Source organism: Chenopodium album, chromosome 8 (genome assembly GCF_948465745.1).
Source record: "Chenopodium album chromosome 8, dcCheAlbu1.1, whole genome shotgun sequence".
Classification (NCBI taxonomy): domain Eukaryota; kingdom Viridiplantae; phylum Streptophyta; class Magnoliopsida; order Caryophyllales; family Amaranthaceae; genus Chenopodium; species Chenopodium album.
In genome coordinates, this window is record NC_137841.1 from 32,015,319 (window position 1) to 32,032,831 (window position 17,513).

A 17,513-nucleotide genomic window follows, 5' to 3' on the forward strand; every position below is an offset into this window, starting at 1 on the left:
GGGGCCTTCCCAATTTGGGGTTAGCTTTCCCTGTTCGTTCGCCCTACCGACTGCAGGTTGGCGACTTTACACTCAATGACAACAGGGTCATCATGCGGCCGACGGACTTTGCCTCTGTCCTGTTCGGTGATGACAACTTTAGGAAAGGTGGATGTGCTAGCTGTATCCCCCTCCTCAACAGAATTGACCATCTTTCTTAGATGGTCCTTGGTACCCCGAATGGTCGGGCCACCACCGACAAATCCGCCTGCTATGGTGTACACCGGTTCTTCATCAGTTTCGGCACTCACAGCAGGCTGGGGAGTCTTTTTCTTGGACTGCCCCGGATTTGCTTTTGAAGTCACTTTGGACTTCACATAGGACTTCAGCTGTCCTTTGTCGGCCAGACGGTCGAGCTCCCGCTTGAGACTAAAGAAGTCGTTCGTGTCATGGCCAACATCCTCATGGAAATGGCAATGCTTGTTCTTGTTCCGATTTTCAGCGGAACCTTTCATAGCAGTCGGCTTTTCAAGAGTTAGCCGATCCTTAATTTCCAAAAGGATGGAGCAGCGTCCTTGTGGAATTCGTACCTTGGGACGTACGGTTTCCACTCTTTTTTCTTTTTCTGGGCGGTTGATCAGAGTTATCAATGGCCCAGACTTGCTTTTTCTTTTTGCTCTCTTCTGGCTTAGGAGCCGGCTGAGCAGGCCGACTCTCTTTCTGCCGGTCGGACTTCTTATGGTCCGACTGCTTATTGGAGGAGCAGAGTTCGGTCGCCTGTATGTAGGCTTCCGCCTCTCGCAAGGCTCCTTGTAGGGTAAAGATTTGTTTGCGGACGAGTTCGTACTTAAAAGTAGACCCGTCCTTTAGACCCTTAAAGAAGTCTGTGAAGGCGACCTCATTAGACAGCCCATGAATCTGGATTCGGACCAGATTGAACCGCCTGACGTAGGATCGCAAACCTTCTCTATCTCCCTGTTGTACATTGCCCAAGTCAAGGCTTGTCTTTTTGGCAGGGATGTTCATGGAGAAGTTTGATGCAAACAAGAACGCAAGCGTCTTGAAGCTATTTATGCAGCCAGCCGGCAGGTTTCCAAACCACTGCTGGGCTATGCCCTTCAGGGTGGCTGGAAAGCAACGACACCATGCGGCATCATCCAACCCCTGTAAATACATGAGGTGGGTGTATGCCAACAGGTGGTCCTCTGGGTTGGAGGTCCCGTCATAGGCTCCAACCAGAACGTTTTTAACTTTAGCCGGCTGCACGGCTTCAGTTATTTCTCTGGAGAAAGCAGAGGGTTGATCTCCAAGGTGTTGCAGCCTAAGCTGCCAGTCCATCGGATGATAGTCGTATGCCGCATGTCCTCCATAGAGGGTAGGTTGCATGTAAGGTACAACTGGCGCCTGGTACAATGGCTGTGCCATGTACTGGGCGGACTGAATCACATGCGGCCCAGACTGAACCCTTTGGCTGCTTGCTGGGGTCTCATGTACAGACTAGGAAAACCGCACAGAGGTATTCCGAAAGCTATCATGATAAGTCGACGTTGAAGCCGACTCTGATTGCTGGGTTCTCCTCTCCTCAATGTATTGCTGAGCGTCAGAGAACGTTTTCTTGCTACCATCCGGCTGCATATGCCGGATTGGTTTTCTTGCGCCCATTTCTGGGAAACGGAGCCGATTAAGGTCAAATTGGGGCCTGGCCTTCTCCTTAGGAGCAGGATGAGGAGTCGGCTGTCGGTCCCTGACCGACTTCTGTTTGCCAGCTTGGGCTGGCTTCTTGGCCGACTGCTCCTTTTTAGGAGTAGGCGACTTCTTTGAGGCGAGCTGCTTGATTTTACCCCTGAGGCTGCTCAGGAGTGACATTAGCTAATCCCGAGTGACGGGAGTTGATCCTGCCGGCTGGGAAGGATCAATCGGCCGCCCCGAGGGCTTTTTTGGCTGACCAGCAGTTTTGCTTGGTCCTGCCTGAACATGGGGACGCTCTCGCCGTTCCTTACTGCGGATGCGTTTAGAGATGAGGGATCCATTTGGATCCACATAGGTTTCGACATCAGCGTCGTCACCTGAGTCATGGTCCGTTTGGACCAGTACATCATTTGGAGGCCGAATGGCCTCCGAATTTGGTACAGGTTCTTGTGAAGCAATTTCAGAGGTACTCTCCCCACAGACGGCGCCAAATGTTTCGGGGTTTTTGTCCCTCGGGGGAGTTACAGCACTGAAACTGGATTCAACTGAGGACGCCTGTACCTGCAAAGCAAACGGACCTCCGGATGGTTGGGGGTCCGCCTCCGAAGATTAATTCAGCAAACGTTCGGAAATAAAACGTGCGGAAGTAAAGTTATCTGCTTGAATTCCAAGCTCAGGTAAAGTGAGATAAGTGACGTATTGTCTCGTATTGCGTGTTAAAAATTCTCTCTCTGTCATAAATGACATAATGTCCCTATTTATAGGGTCCTTTTGAGAAGTGTGCCTTCCTAGGAACTGGTGATCTAGGAATTAGGTCACGCCGTTTTGCGGCGCCTCGGGATTTGGGCCTTAGAAGGCCGCCATCCCAGGGCCAATGCCTGAGTGACACGTGTCACTGTGCCCAAAGGGTTTTGAAGCACTTTTTGTGTGACACGTGTCGCCACCTGAATGGTCCCTGCTGGACCTTCAGTCCACGTAGGACGGAGAAGAGTCCACCCTCCACGTGTCATCATTCCATAGGTCTAAATGGCACCTATACGGAGGACACGTGGCACTTTCTGATTGGGCCACCTGGCCGGGTATAAAATACCCAAATCAATAATCACCCATGCAAGGGGCTCATTAGCCCTAAGGGACGTCAGACACATAATCACCCATCCAAGGGGCTCATTAGCCCTAAGGGGCTTGAGAAACATTAGCGCCCATACAAGGGGCTCATTATCCCTAGGGGGCGTCAGACACATCATCGCCTATCAAAGGTGCTCATTAGGTTTAAGAGGTGTCAGACACGTCATGGCCCATCAAAGGGGCTTATTAGCCCTAAGGGGTCTCAGACACGTCATCGCCCATCCAAGTGTCTCATTAGCCTTAAAGGGCGTTAGACACATCATCGCCCATCTAAGGGGCTCATTAGCCCTAAGGGGAATCAAACACATCATCGCTCATTCAAGGGGCTTATTAGCCCAAAGGGGCGTCAGACACATCATCGCCATTAAAGGGGCGCATTAGCCCTATGGGGCGTTAGACACATCATTAACCATCTAAGGGGCTCATTAGCCATGAGGGGTGTTAGACACATCTTCGCGTGTCCAAGGGGCTCATTAGCCCTTAGGGGCATCAGACACATCATAGCCCATCCAAGGCGCTGATCATTAGCACTAAGTGGCGTGAGACACATCATCGCCCACCCAAGGGGCTCAATTGCCCTAAGGGGCGTTAGACACATAATTACCCATCCAAGGAGCTCATTAGCCCTGAGGGGTGTAAGACACATCATCACCCAACCAAGGGGCTTATTAGCCCTAAGGGGCGTCGGACACATCATCTCCAGTCTAAGGGGCTCATTAGCCCTAAGGGGAATCAAACACATCATCGCTCATCAAAGGGGCTCATTAGCCCTAAGGGACGTTAGACAAATCATCGCCATCAAAGGGGCTCATTAGCCCTAAGGGGCGTTAGACACTTCATTACCCATCCAAGGGGCTCATTAGCCATGAGGGGTGTTAGACACATCTTCGCCAGTCCAAGGGGCTCATTAGCCCTAAGGGGCATCAGACACATCATCGCCCACCCAAGGCGCTGATCATTAGCACTAAGGGGCGTGAGACACATCATCGCCCATCCAAGGGGCTCAATTTCCCTAAGAGGCGTTCGACACATAATCACCCACCCAAGGCGCTTATTAGCACTAAGGGGAGTGAGACACATAATCGCCCATCTAAGGGGCTCATTAGCCCTGAGGGGTGTAAGACACATCATTATTCATCCAATGGGCTCATTAGCCCTAAGGGGCGTTAGACACATCATCACCCATGCAAGGGGCTCATTAGCTCTAAGGGGCGTCAGACACATCATCGCCCATCTAAGGGGCTCATTATCCCTAGGGGACGTCAAACACATCATCGCCTATCGAAGGGGCTCATTAGCTTTAAGAGATGTCAGACACATCATGGCCCATTCAAGGGGCTTATTATCCCTAAGGGGTCTCAGACACATCATCGCCCATCCAAGTGTCTCATTAGTCTTAAGAGGCGTCAGACACATCATTGCCATTCTAAGGAGCTCATTAGCCCTAAGTAGAATCAGACACATCATCGCTCATCCAAGGGGCTTATTAGCCCTAAGGAACGTTAGAAACATCATCGCCCATCCAACGGGCTCATCAGCCCTAGGGGCATCTGAAACATCATCGCCCATCACAGGGAATCATTAGCCCTAAGGGGCGTGAGATACATCATTGCTCATCCAAGGGGCTAATTAGCCTTAAGGGGCGTGAGTCACATCATTGCCCATCCAAGGGCCTCATTAGCCCTGAGGGATATAAGACACATCATTGCCCATCCAAGGGGCTCATTAGCCCTAAGGGGCATCAGACACATAATCGCCCATCTAAGGGGCTCATTAGCCCTGAGGGGTGTAAGACACATCTTCACCCATCCAAGGGGCTCATTAGCCCTAAGGGGCGTTAGACACATCATCACACATGCAAGGGGCTCATTATCCCTAAGAGGCGTCAGACACATCATCACCCATCCAAGGGGCTCATTAGCCCTAAGGAGCCTGAGAAACATTAGCGCCCATACAAGGGGCTCATTAGCCCTAAGCGGCGTGAGACACATCATCGCCCATCCAAGGGGCTAAATTGCCCATGGGGCGTCAGACACATCATCGCCCATCCAAGGGGCTCATTATCCCAAGGGGGATCAGGAACATCATCGCCCATCAAAGGGGCTCATTAGCCCTAAGGGGCATAATACACATCATCGCCCATCCAAGGTGCTCATTAGCCCAAAGGGGCGTTAGACACATCATTACCCATCCATGGGGCTCATTAGCCATGAGAGGTGTCAGACACATCTTCGCCAGTCCAAGGGGTTCATTATCCTTAAGGGGCATCAGACACATAATCTCCCATCCAAGGCGCTTATTAGCACTAAGGGGCGTGAGACACAAAATCGCTTATCTAAGGGGCTCATTAGCCCTGAGAGGTGAAAGACACATCATCACCCATCCAAGGGGCTCATTAGCCCTAAGGGGCGTCAGACACATCATCACCCATCCAAGGGGCTCCCTAAGGGGCCTGAGACACATCAGCGCCCATACAAGGGGATCATTAGCCCTAAGGGGTGTGAGACACATCATCGCCCATCCAAGGGGCTCAATTGCCCAAGGGGCGTCAGGCACATCATCGCTCATCCAAGGGGCTCATTATCCCTAGGGGCATCAGGAACATCATCGCCCATAAAAGGGGATCATTAGCCCTAAGGGTCATCAAACACATCATCGCTCATCCAAGGGGCTCATTAGCCCTAAGGGGCGTCATACAGATCATCGCCCATCTAAGGGGCTCATTAGCCCTAAGGGGCGTTAGACACATCCTTACCCATCCAAGGGGCGTATTAACCATCAGGGGTGTTAGACACATCTTCGCCAGTCCAAGGGGCTCATTAGCCCTAAGGGGCATAACACACATCATCGCCCATCTAAGACACATAATCACCCATCCAAGGTGCTCATTAGACCTGAGGGGTGTAAGAAACATCATCACCCATCCAAAGGGCTCATTATCCCTAAGGGGCGTGAGACACATCATAACCCATCCAAGGGGCTCAATTGCCCAAGGGGCGTCAGACACATCATCGCCCATCCAAGGGGCTCATTATCCTTAGGTGCATCAGGCACATCATTGCCCATCAAAGGGGATCATCAGCCTTAAGGGGCGTGAGATATATCAATGCCCATCCAAAGGGCTCATTAGCCCTAAGAGGCGTCAGACACATCATCGCCCATCCAAGGGGCACAATTTCCTTAAAGGGCGTTAGACACATAATCGCCTATCCAAGGGGCTCATTAGCCCTGAGTGGTGTAAGACACATCATCGCTTATACAAGGGGCTCATTAGCCCTCAGGGGCGTCGAACACATCATCGCCCATCTAAGGGGCTCATTAGCCCTAAGGGATGTTTGACACATCATGGCCCATCCAAGGGGCTCATTAGCCCTAAGGGGCCTCATACACGTCATCGCCCATCCAATTGTCTCATTAGCCTTAAGGGGCGTCAGACACATCATCGCCCATCTAAAGGGCTCATTAGCCCTAAGGGGAATCAAACACATCATCGCTCATCCAAGGGGCTCATTAGCCCTAAGGGACGTCAGACACATCATTACCCATCCAAGGGGCTGATTAGCCATGAGGGGTGTTAGACACATCTTCGCCAGTCCAAGGGGCTCATTAGCCCTAAGGGGCATCAGACACATCATCGCCCACCCAAGGCGCTGATCATTAGCATTAAGGGGCGTGAGACACATCATCGCCCATCCAAGGGGCTCAATTGCCCTAAGGGGAGTTCGACACATAATCACCCACCCAAGGCGCTTATTAGCACTAAGGGGAGTGAGACACATAATCACCCATCTAACACTAGTAGAAAAAAAGCATTAGGCACCCCCCATATGGCACCGGTTCAGGCTAAACCGGTGCCCAAAACCGGTCCAGAAATGGGCGGGATTTTAGAAGAAGAGAAAAGGCACTGGTTTGGCCTGAACCGGTTCCTAAAATTAAAAAGGCACCGGTTTGAACCGGTGCCAATTGAACCGGACCCAATTCAAAAAAAAAAAAACGCAGACTACCTTCTTCTCCTTCCTCTCTTTCTCTTTCCTCACTATGTTCTCTGGGTACATTAGAGAATTGTGAATACATTAGAGAATTGTGATTATATTAATTAGATAATTAATGACGTTGCTAATCTTTGTTTTTTTAATATATAGATTCATATGTGAATTGAAGCACGAGTTTAATTAGCTTGAGGACTACATATTGAGCTCAAGTGGGTAGTTGCATTGCTATATTGGTATGACTTATAAAATTTACTTAGCTATATTTCTTTCTATTTATCCATTTAATAAAAGTTTATTCATGAAATTGCAACTTGTGTATTGTTTAATTGCAAATAAATACAACAATATGTAGAATACTTGCATCATCATATGCCTAGATACCCGTTCAATGCTTTCTCATTAGGAGAAAGTCTTGAATAGTCCCCGGTTGGGACTGTTCTTGAATGTGTACTCTCACTTAGGTGGTGAATGTATGTTTTCTTTTCGATTTTAAGGAAAATCTTGGCTTACCATTTCCTCGCTATGTTCTCTGGGTACATATGTGGGTAATTAATTATCTACATCGTGTACTTGGAGAAGTAGGGGGAAATGCTGCCGGATTTTCCTTAAAATTGGAAAGTTGACATACATTCACTAGTGAGAGTAGACATTCAAGGATGGGTTAGGTTGGAGTGATAAGGACCCTTTAGAAACATGCATTTTTTCACTATATGAATGGTATATTCACGTTTTGTACTTGAATTTGATTTACATAAAATATGTAGCACTTACACATTATAATTATATGGTGCTATATATATGTTTAGAGACAATTTACTAAATGGAGAAGGATCGTGGTTGGATGTATGGTAGACGCGATATATTGGAATTTTGGAATGGGGTTCAAGAGTTTTGCGAGAGGGCTTTAGCTTATCAACGCACACTGGGAGGCAAAGGCCTTTATTGTCCTTGTGTTGATTGTAATTGTGTGAATGTGGTCGATAGTGTTGAAATCATTAGAGATCATGTATTATGTTGTGGGTTTAGGCAATTTTACCATGTGTGGATTTGGCACGGAGAAAGTGGAGAGTACAGTGGGGATCTTGATCGGAATGATGTGCGTGTTAGAAGCACTGAGATTCATGTGGACAAGGAATACGAGAATGATGAGTATATTGTTGATAATGGTGAGGATGGAGCCGATGAAGATCAGACGGATGAGGTCCAGGATGAACAAGTGGATGAGATGTTGCAAGGTGTTGAAGGTGAAGTGTTTGAATTATTATCGGAGGCTTCCAAAAAGCCTTTGTATCCCGGGTGTAAAAAATACTCCAAACTATCGGTCGTGCTAACACTTTTCAACATTAAGTCGAAGCATGGGTGGACGGACATCAGTTTTACTTCTTTGTTGACCGCATTAAGTGATATGTTGCCTGATGGGAATGAAATTCCTAAGTCTTATTATTACGCAAAGAAGCTCATGTGTCCCTTTGGTTTGGAGTATAAGAAGATACATGCATGTCCTAATGACTGTATTTTGTATCGAAATGAGTATGAAAAACTACAGGAGTGTCCACGATGCAAGCGGTCGCGGTACAAGCGCATGAGTTGCAATCCTGGCACGGAGGGACCTCCTGCTAAGGTGTTGTGGTATCTTCCCATTATTCCAAGGTTTAAGCGTCTGTTCTCAATACCAAAAGACGCTAAAAACTTGAGGTGGCATGCAGAGGGAAGAAAGAAAAACAGAATGCTGAAGCATCCAGCTGACTCTCCACAGTGGAAGAACATTTATTTGAAGTTTGAGGAATTTGGTAATGAAGTCAGAAATTTAAGGCTTGGGTTGTGCACGGACGGGATGAATCCATTTGGCACTCTTAGTACCCAACACAGCACATGGCCGGTACTTTTAGTGATTTATAATTTGCCTCCTTGGCTGTGCATGAAACGTAAGTATGTAATGCTTTCATTGCTAATAACTGGTCCTAAGCAACCTGGAAACGACATAGATGTTTACCTTGCGCCGCTTATTGACGACTTGAGAAAGATGTGGGACGAAGGGGTTTCCGTTTTCGATGCTCATCAGAACGAGATGTTCACATTGCGTGCAGCCCTTATGTGGACCATGAATGACTTCCCTGCATATGGCAACTTGTGTGGGTACAAGGTCAAAGGGAAAAAAGCATGCCCCATATGTATTGATGACACATCAAGCGTATACCTGACTCATTCTCACAAAGATGTGTACCTACGGACTCGAAGGTTCCTTAGGCGTGATCACCCGTACCGTAGGCAGAAAAAGGCTTTTGATGGAACCGTGGAAGAGGATACTGCGCCTAGACCATTGACTGGTGCTGAGATTAGTGCTCGAGTGAAAGGGATACAAACGGTGTTTGGAAAATCAGAAAAAACTGTGGTCTCAGCTGCTCTGTTTAAGAAAGAATCAATCTTTTGGAAGCTGCCGTACTGGAGAGAACATGACGTTAGGCATTGTCTTGATGTGATGCATATAGAGAAGAATGTGTGTGATGCTCTTTTGGGGACGCTTATGAATATCCCAGGCAAAACAATGGACGGAAAGGGTGCACGGTTCGATTTGCAAGAGATGGGGATTCGTCCAGAATTGTGGCCTCAAGAAAAGGTCAGAAAGGGAAAGGAGCCGAGAATAGAAGATGAAAGTGTTTCGAAAAAAGGGAAGGAGAAGAGCAAGGGAAGGGGAAAGGCCAAAGATGCGTCAAAGAATTATTTACCCCCGGCTTGCTATACATTGTCAAAGGTAGAGAAACGTATGTTTTGTGCATGTTTGTACGGCATTAAGGTTCCATCATGGTACTCATCTAACATGAAAAGATTTGTAACCTTAAATGGAGAATTGAAGCTGACAAGTATGAAATCCCATGATTGTCACATTATGATGCAAGTATTCCTACCGATTGCAATCCGTGGAATTCTACCGAAACACGTGAGGGAAGCGATTACAAGCCTTTGTTCGTTTTTCAATACAATTTGTAGCAAAGTTCTTGATCCTTGTACACTAGATGCTTTGCAAGCTGATGTGGTTGTGACTTTGTGCAAATTTGAGATGTATTTCCCACCCTCATTTTTTGACATAATGGTTCATCTGGTTCTTCATTTGGTGCGTGAGATTAAGTTGTGCGGTCCAGTGTTCATGAGGTGGTGCTACCCTTTTGAAAGACACATGGGTACATTACAAGATAAAGTACGGAACCGAGCTCACCCTGAAGGAAGTATAATGCAAGGGACAGTGGGTGAGGAGATAGGTAACTTTGTGGCGGACTATATAGCCCTTGCTCAACCTATTGGTCTTTCTACTTCTCGACATGAAGGTAGACTTGATGGTCATGGCACAATTGGGTCGAAACGAATGTCACCAGACCGAGATCAGTTCTTACAAGCACACCTTTATGTGTTGCACCATGTTTCAGATGTGCACCCATATTTAGACGAGCACATGGCTTGTTTGCGTGCCGAATTTTCATCCAAAGGTGAAAGGGCACTTATGCAGTTGCATAATAAGAAATTTGTTGATTGGTTTCGTGAACGAGTAATGAGTGGATTGAATGATACTAATGTGACCGATACAGTACGGTGGCTTGCGTACGGTCCTAGGGATGATGTCCGTTCATTTGAGGGATATGACATCAATGGGTACACTTTTTGGACCGAGGCTCGTGATTTGAAATCTTCCTCCACCCAAAACAGTGGTGTAACTCTTGTGGCATCGTCAAGGGAGTTTGCAAGTTCTAAGGATAAATCACCTGTCGATGCAGAGTTGTCATACTATGGTCGAATTCAAGAAATATGGGAGCTTGATTATTGTGACTTCACGGTTGCTCTTTTCAAGTGTAAGTGGGTTGATAATATCAGGCGAAACGTCAAACATGAGGACTTTACTCTTGTAGATCTTGGCCACTTGAATGATAGTGCGGAACCATTTATCCTTGCATCTCAAGTTAAGCAAGTGTTCTACGTAACTGACCCAATGGATTCAAAATGGTCTATAGTGCTAGCTGGCAAAAGAAGAATCCTAGGCATTGGAGATGTTGAGGATGAGGAAGAATATGATGCGTTTGATGATTCAGTACCTTTCACTGTTCCTAGACCTGGAGTACTAAATGACATAGACAACGAAGCAGGTTATATGCGATCAGACCACAACGAAGGAATTTCATAATGAGGTAGTTTGATTAAAAGTTAGTAATGGTTTCATTGCAAATATAGTTTAGTTATCATGTATATAGGAGCATAAGTCAGCGAAAATGATATATTTGTAGTTTGAAATTGCCTAAGTGTACTCATTATCATGCATATACAAGGTTATAGGACCATAAGTAGGTGAAACTGGCATAAATAGCTTCTACTTAACCCAACTCCTTTGTTTTGTGTATGAACTAACATTTATTCATTCTAACAACCTATTTTCCATATGTAGATTGAAATTGGCATTTTGTACTCATTATCATGCATATACAAGGTTATAGGACCGTAATAAGTAGGTGAAAATGGCTAAAATAGCTTCTACATAACCATAATAACTATCATGCATATACTTTACTATACACTAATATTGTTTTATGATTGCTTTGACAGGTGCTTATATCTCATGGCGGACGATCATGATCCTCGTTTGGTAGAGGACATTGACGATGATGAGTATGAGGACGAGTACGAGGATGACGACTCCGATGATAGTGATGCTCCTTATGATGTGAATAAGGAGGATGACTTGGGTGAGCCAGAGGATCAGGCTCAAGATGAGTTCGAGCGTAGGCTTGACGATTTTGAAATGTTAGCTGAACGTGCACCGGCCATTGAAAATACAGCACGTGAGATTGTTGGTGAGAACCCGACTCCTGAAAGTCAAGGCCAAGGACAAGATGAAAACAACACAGGTGGTGGAGGGGGGGAAAAGGCACTGGCTGAAAGAAAAACAAGGGGTCCGACGAGAAGCTTTAAGAAACCGGACGGTCCCATGGTCTTGGAGTATGACAACAAAGGCCAACCCGGGCCCAAATGGCGTCGACAATATGCTAATCAAGTTGGCTTATGTTCGCGGAAAATCCCCATTACACTTGTAATGCGGCAAGTACCTCCGGGTTTGATTCAAGCATTTCGGGATGATACAAGGGTAAGTGTGTTTTTGGCACATTTAGACAATTTAAGATACCTTAACCTTATGATTGTTTTTAAATAGAAACCAATAATCGGTTTTAATTTGTGCTTGCAGAGGCAGTTTTCTATTCCTAATGATCCCAAGAAGAAAAGGGTGTTTGTCTCTTTATTAGGGGAAAGATTCAGAGGCTTTAAGACCAAGTTGACTAATCGGTGGATCCATAAGAAGAAGAAGGTGCAAACAAAGAAGAAGAATGCCAAAGAGGATAACCGTCTCCCGTGGCAAATATGGCTGACCGTGTCAAAAGATGATTGGGAAGAGTTCGTTAGAATGAAGAGTCAAAAGAAAGCCATTGTAAGTTTGTGTAAATCTGATGTCAATTGAATAATAGCTTGACACTTTTTGTATTAATGAGACTAACATTTTTTGTTTTGTAGGAACTTCGAGAGCAAAATCAAGCGAATGCAGAAAAGAAGGAATACGTCCATCGCATGGGTCCTAAGACTTTTGCTGAAAAGAGACCTGAGTGGGCCGCTTCGGGTTTATACCCTAAAGCGCTTCTAGTGGCATCGAAGGAACCCTCTAGTTCCACGATCACTACCTTGGTGAGTCGTGCCGGTGATTTCTTTTGTTCTCTCCATTCGTTTGATAAGAAAACCGGAAAATGGTTCATCAAGGGTCCGGAAGCCAAAAAACTGGCGGATAAGCTAGTAAGTTACCTATGAATTGTTGAAATTAAGTCACTTTTGCATCTAACCATTAACTGTTTTACTGACCTCATTTTTCCTTATGCTATAGCTTGAGCACACTCAAGAGATGGTGGAGGGCAAATTTGAACCAAGTATTGAGAATGACCCTTTCACCATGGCTTTGGGAAGGCCATACCATCCAGGACGAGTAGTAGGTTCGGGAGGGTCATTGCTTGGATGGAATAAGGTGATGGGTCCCGAATACACAAAATCGGGTACATCTCGAGCCAGTGTTAACTCACCGGGGGAGTTGGATGCCAAGGTGGCATCAATTAAGGAACAAGTACGCAACGAGATAGTTGGTGAATTGAATGCTTGGGCGAAGCTGATGAACTTACCAACTTTGCCGTTTCTCACTCGTACCCCGGTCGACTCATGTTCTGAACCAAAAGGACAAGGAGAAGGTGATAGACATGGAGGAGATGAGATACGTGGTGAAGATGTGTCACCTCAGGTAAAATCAACTGGGTTATTAAAAGTTTTAAAATACCGAGTTAATTGAGATTTTAGGTGCAATGATTGATGTACTGTTGTAGGTTCCTACTCCTACACATGCGGACTCGAGGGAGCTTGAAAATCCAACACCGCATGAATTTCCAGAGTTACAGGTAATTTGTAACCCTCTACCTTAATGAATTTTGTTATATCTATGCTGTTGTAAAAGTCCTACTTAACTATCTTCTTTTTATATATTTACTTGTGTAGGAAGACACCCGGTGTGCACTTCTAGCCCCGGGGCATGCAAATAGTACCGTGTTGAGTTTGGTGGCGTATGGTAGTGCCCAACCGACGACGGGTGCTACGGCGGGGCCACATCATTACTCGGTTGGGATCGATTCAGTGGTTGCGGGGTTCGAAGACATCCCACTACCCGTACCGATAGAGAAGGTTGAGATAACAGCACTTTGGCAAGCTGTAGGTAGCTTCGTTGATTGGCCACGTGCATGGGTGAAGTTGATTAATAAGGAGGTAAATTAGCTACTCACTTGACTATTTTCTTCATTTCTCAACTTTTAAACTACTTGCATCTCAAAACAACTCATAATCACATATTTATAAGTGTTTGTCATTTGAAATTACATAAAAATCGCCAAGTTCTAAGTTTTTGGGTCAAATTCATAAAAAAAAGCCATTTTGACCCGAAATGGCTACTCACTTGCCTATTTTCTTCATTTCTCAACTTATAAACTCCTTGCATCTCAAAACAACTCATAATCACATATTTATAAGTGTTTGTCATTTGAAATTACATAAAAATCGCCAAGTTCTAAGTTTTTGGGTCAAATTCATAAAAAAAAGCCATTTTGAGCCGAAATGACTACACACTTGCCTATTTTCTTCATTTCTCAACTTATAAACTCCTTGCATCTCAAAAAAACTCATAATCACATATTTATAAGTGTTTGTCATTTGAAATTACATAAAAATCACCAAGTTCAAATTTTTTGGGTCAAATTCATAAAAAAAAGCCATTTTGACCCGAATTGGCTACTAACTTGCCTATTTTCTTCATTTCTCAACTTATAAACTCCTTGCATCTCAAAACAACTCATAATCACATATTTATAAGTGTTTGTCATTTGAAATTACATAAAAATCGCCAAGTTCTAAGTTTTTGGGTCAAATTCATAAAAAAAAGCCATTTTGAGCCGAAATGGCTACTCACTTGCCTATTTTCTTCATTTCTCAACTTATAAACTCCTTGCATCTCAAAACAACTCATAATCACATATTTATAAGTGTTTGTCATTTGAAATTACATAAAAATTGCCAAGTTCAAATTTTTTGGGTCAAATTCATAAAAAAAAGCCATTTTGACCCGAAATGGCTACTCACTTGCCTATTTTCTTCATTTCTCAACTAATAAACTCCTTGAATCTCAAAACAACTCATAATCACATATTTATAAGTGTTTGTCATTTGAAATTACATAAAAATCGCCAAGTTCTAAGTTTTTGGGTCAAATTCATAAAAAAAAGCCATTTTGACCCGAAATGGCTACTCACTTGCCTATTTTCTTCATTTCTCAACTTATAAACTCCTTGCATCTCAAAACAACTCATAATCACATATTTATAAGTGTTTGTCATTTGAAATTACATAAAAATCGCCTAGTTCAAATTTTTTGGGTCAAATTCATAAAAAAAAGCCATTTTGACCCGAAATGGCTACTCACTTGCCTATTTTCTTCATTTCTCAACTTATAAACTCCTTGCATCTCAAAACAACTCATAATCACATATTTATAAGTGTTTGTCATTTGAAATTACATAAAAATCGCCAAGTTCTAAGTTTTTGGGTCAAATTCATAAAAAAAAGCCATTTTGAGCCGAAATGGCTACTCACTTGCCTATTTTCTTCATTTCTCAACTTATAAACTCCTTGCATCTCAAAACAACTCATAATCACATATTTATAAGTGTTTGTCATTTGAAATTACATAAAAATTGCCTAGTTCAAATTTTTTTTTTTTAAAAAAAATAAGCAACTTCCGCCGCACCGGGACACCCGAGGGAGCCGCCCCCGCTGCCGGAACAGCAAAGGCAGCCCCAACGAGGCCACAGCAGCCCCGACAGGTGGCTGCCAAGGCTGTAGCAGCCACGGCAGCCGCCTGTCGAGGCTGCAGCAGCCATGGCAGCCGCCTGTCGAGGCAACAGCAGCCCAGGCAGGCTGCTGCCAAGGCTGCAGCAGACTAACAGCCACCTGCCGTGGCTGCTACAGCCTTGGCAGCCACCTGTCGGGGCTGCTGTGGCCTCGGCACGGGCTGCCTTCGCTGTTCCGGCAGCAGGGGCGCCTCCCTCGGGTTTCCCGGTGGCTGCCGTTGCATTTAAAAAAAAAAAAAAACAATTTAAGCAATTTTCATCATTTCATCAAAAAGTAGCCATTTTGAGCCGAAATGGCTACTTACTTGCCTTTTTTCTTCATTTCTCAACTTAAAAACTTCTTGCATATCAAAACAACTCATAATCACATATTTATAAGTGTTTGTCATTTGAAATTACATAAAAATCGCCAAGTTCTAAGTTTTTGGGTCAAATTCATAAAAAAAAGCCATTTTGACCCGAAATGGCTACTCACTTGCCTATTTTCTTCATTTCTCAACTTATAAACTCCTTGCATCTCAAAACAACTCATAATCACATATTTATAAGTGTTTGTCATTTGAAATTACATAAAAATTGCCAAGTTCTAAGTTTTTGGGTCAAATTCATAAAAAAAAGCCATTTTGAGCTGAAATGGCTACTCACTTGCCTATTTTCTTCATTTCTCAACTTATAAACTACTTGTATCTCAAAAAAACTCATAATCACATATTTATAAGTGTTTGTCATTTGAAATTACATAAAAATCGCCAAGTTCTAAGTTTTTGGGTCAAATTCATAAAAAAAAAAGCCATTTTGACCCGAAATGGCTACTCACTTGCCTATTATAAGTGATTGTGAGTTGAAACTTATTATTTCTCAAACTATTTCAGATTTCCAATGGAAGCAAAACTTCAAAGAGAAAGAGGGTGGAGAAGCCTAAAAGAATTGATCAACCTAAGAAGAAGCTTAGTGAACAACAGTCCAAGAGTGAACAAGCGTCGAAGTTGCACTCTTCGAAAGGTTCACCCATGCCACCTACTCCAATTGTTGAAGACATTGTTCTTCAATCACTCTCTACTGACATGACCTTTCTTCACAACCGTGCTTGTCATTTGGTCGATCCCATGGAAGTTGCACTTCCTAAGGCAATGTTCCACTATGATGAGGATGCAATTGCATGGATCAGCAAAGAAGATGTGAAGGAATTTCTACGTGGTGCAAAGCTTAACATTTCCCTCATTCAAACATTCATGAGGTACTTCAATGCCTACATAAAGTTCATACTTTTTTCAAGTTATTCAAATTGATGGTGATTATCCTACATCTGATAAATTAATCAATGTTCATGCACGCAGAGCACTACAGGAGCACTTAACTGACACTGATTCTCCGTGTAAAGTTGGGTGGTTATGCCCCGAGCAGTTATCCACTACTAAAATCATAGGCAACCCCCATGACGTGTTGTACTATGTTGAACAGAGTATAAGGGAATCAACGCGTGCGGGAGACAAGTTCATATTCGCCCCATGTTATAGAGAGTATGACTAACCATGTCAAATTCAATCGATTTGGCCTCATTATATGTTGACTCCTAAATATTAATTACCTTGTCTATTGTGAACTTATGTAGGGAGCATTGGAGCCTCATGGTGATTTGTAATTCCACTAACACAATTTATCACCTTGATTCAGCTCGATCATCGGAGAAGTGGCTCGTGAAGTCTATATTGCAAAAGTAAATATAGATAGCAACCTATAGTGATGATTATTGCTAATAATAACTAATTTAGTAATCATACGCTTAATCAAATTTGATTGTATTTTTTATACTACAGTGTTATGAAGAAGCTACATTGTCGTGCTCCAAAGGGTCCAACATGGAAGACACCGTTGGTAATTTACATGATATTATTGTGATTATCTTGAAAATCTATGGTAGTAAATATTTGCTCATTTCCTTTGCATGTTTCACTGATGTGATTTGTTTGTCATATGCTAGTGCGCACAACAAGAGAATGGACTTGATTGTGCTTTGTATGTGATGAGATTCATGCTTGACATTGTGACTCATTGTACGGACACTCAACAGCTTGATGAGGTAAGTCCTAAAATTTCTTGAAATTCTATATTGATGTGATTTCTAGCCTTAGACACCTATTATCCAACAATGACATGTTATGAGAAACAAAAAGGCTATTTCACAAGAAAGGTAGAAAATGGGTTGAATAGAAGTCATATGGGCCATATTAGGGCCATTTTGTGTTAATATGCTCTTTTGATG

The 17,513-nt window shown here is 44.0% G+C and overlaps 2 long non-coding RNA genes across 2 annotated transcripts; both read left to right on the forward strand.

The window, feature by feature from the left end:
- Positions 1 to 13,024: 13,024 nt before the first annotated feature.
- Positions 13,025 to 13,509, forward strand: LOC145556008 (uncharacterized). Its single transcript, XR_014091671.1, has 3 exons — positions 13,025 to 13,101; positions 13,184 to 13,255; positions 13,353 to 13,509. It is a non-coding gene; the product is annotated as an uncharacterized LOC145556008 (long non-coding RNA).
- A 2,802-nt stretch (positions 13,510 to 16,311) lies between these two features.
- LOC145556009 (uncharacterized) lies at positions 16,312 to 16,924 on the forward strand. The gene is made up of 3 exons (XR_014091672.1): positions 16,312 to 16,487; positions 16,588 to 16,770; positions 16,863 to 16,924. It is a non-coding gene; the product is annotated as an uncharacterized LOC145556009 (long non-coding RNA).
- Positions 16,925 to 17,513: the final 589 nt, after the last annotated feature.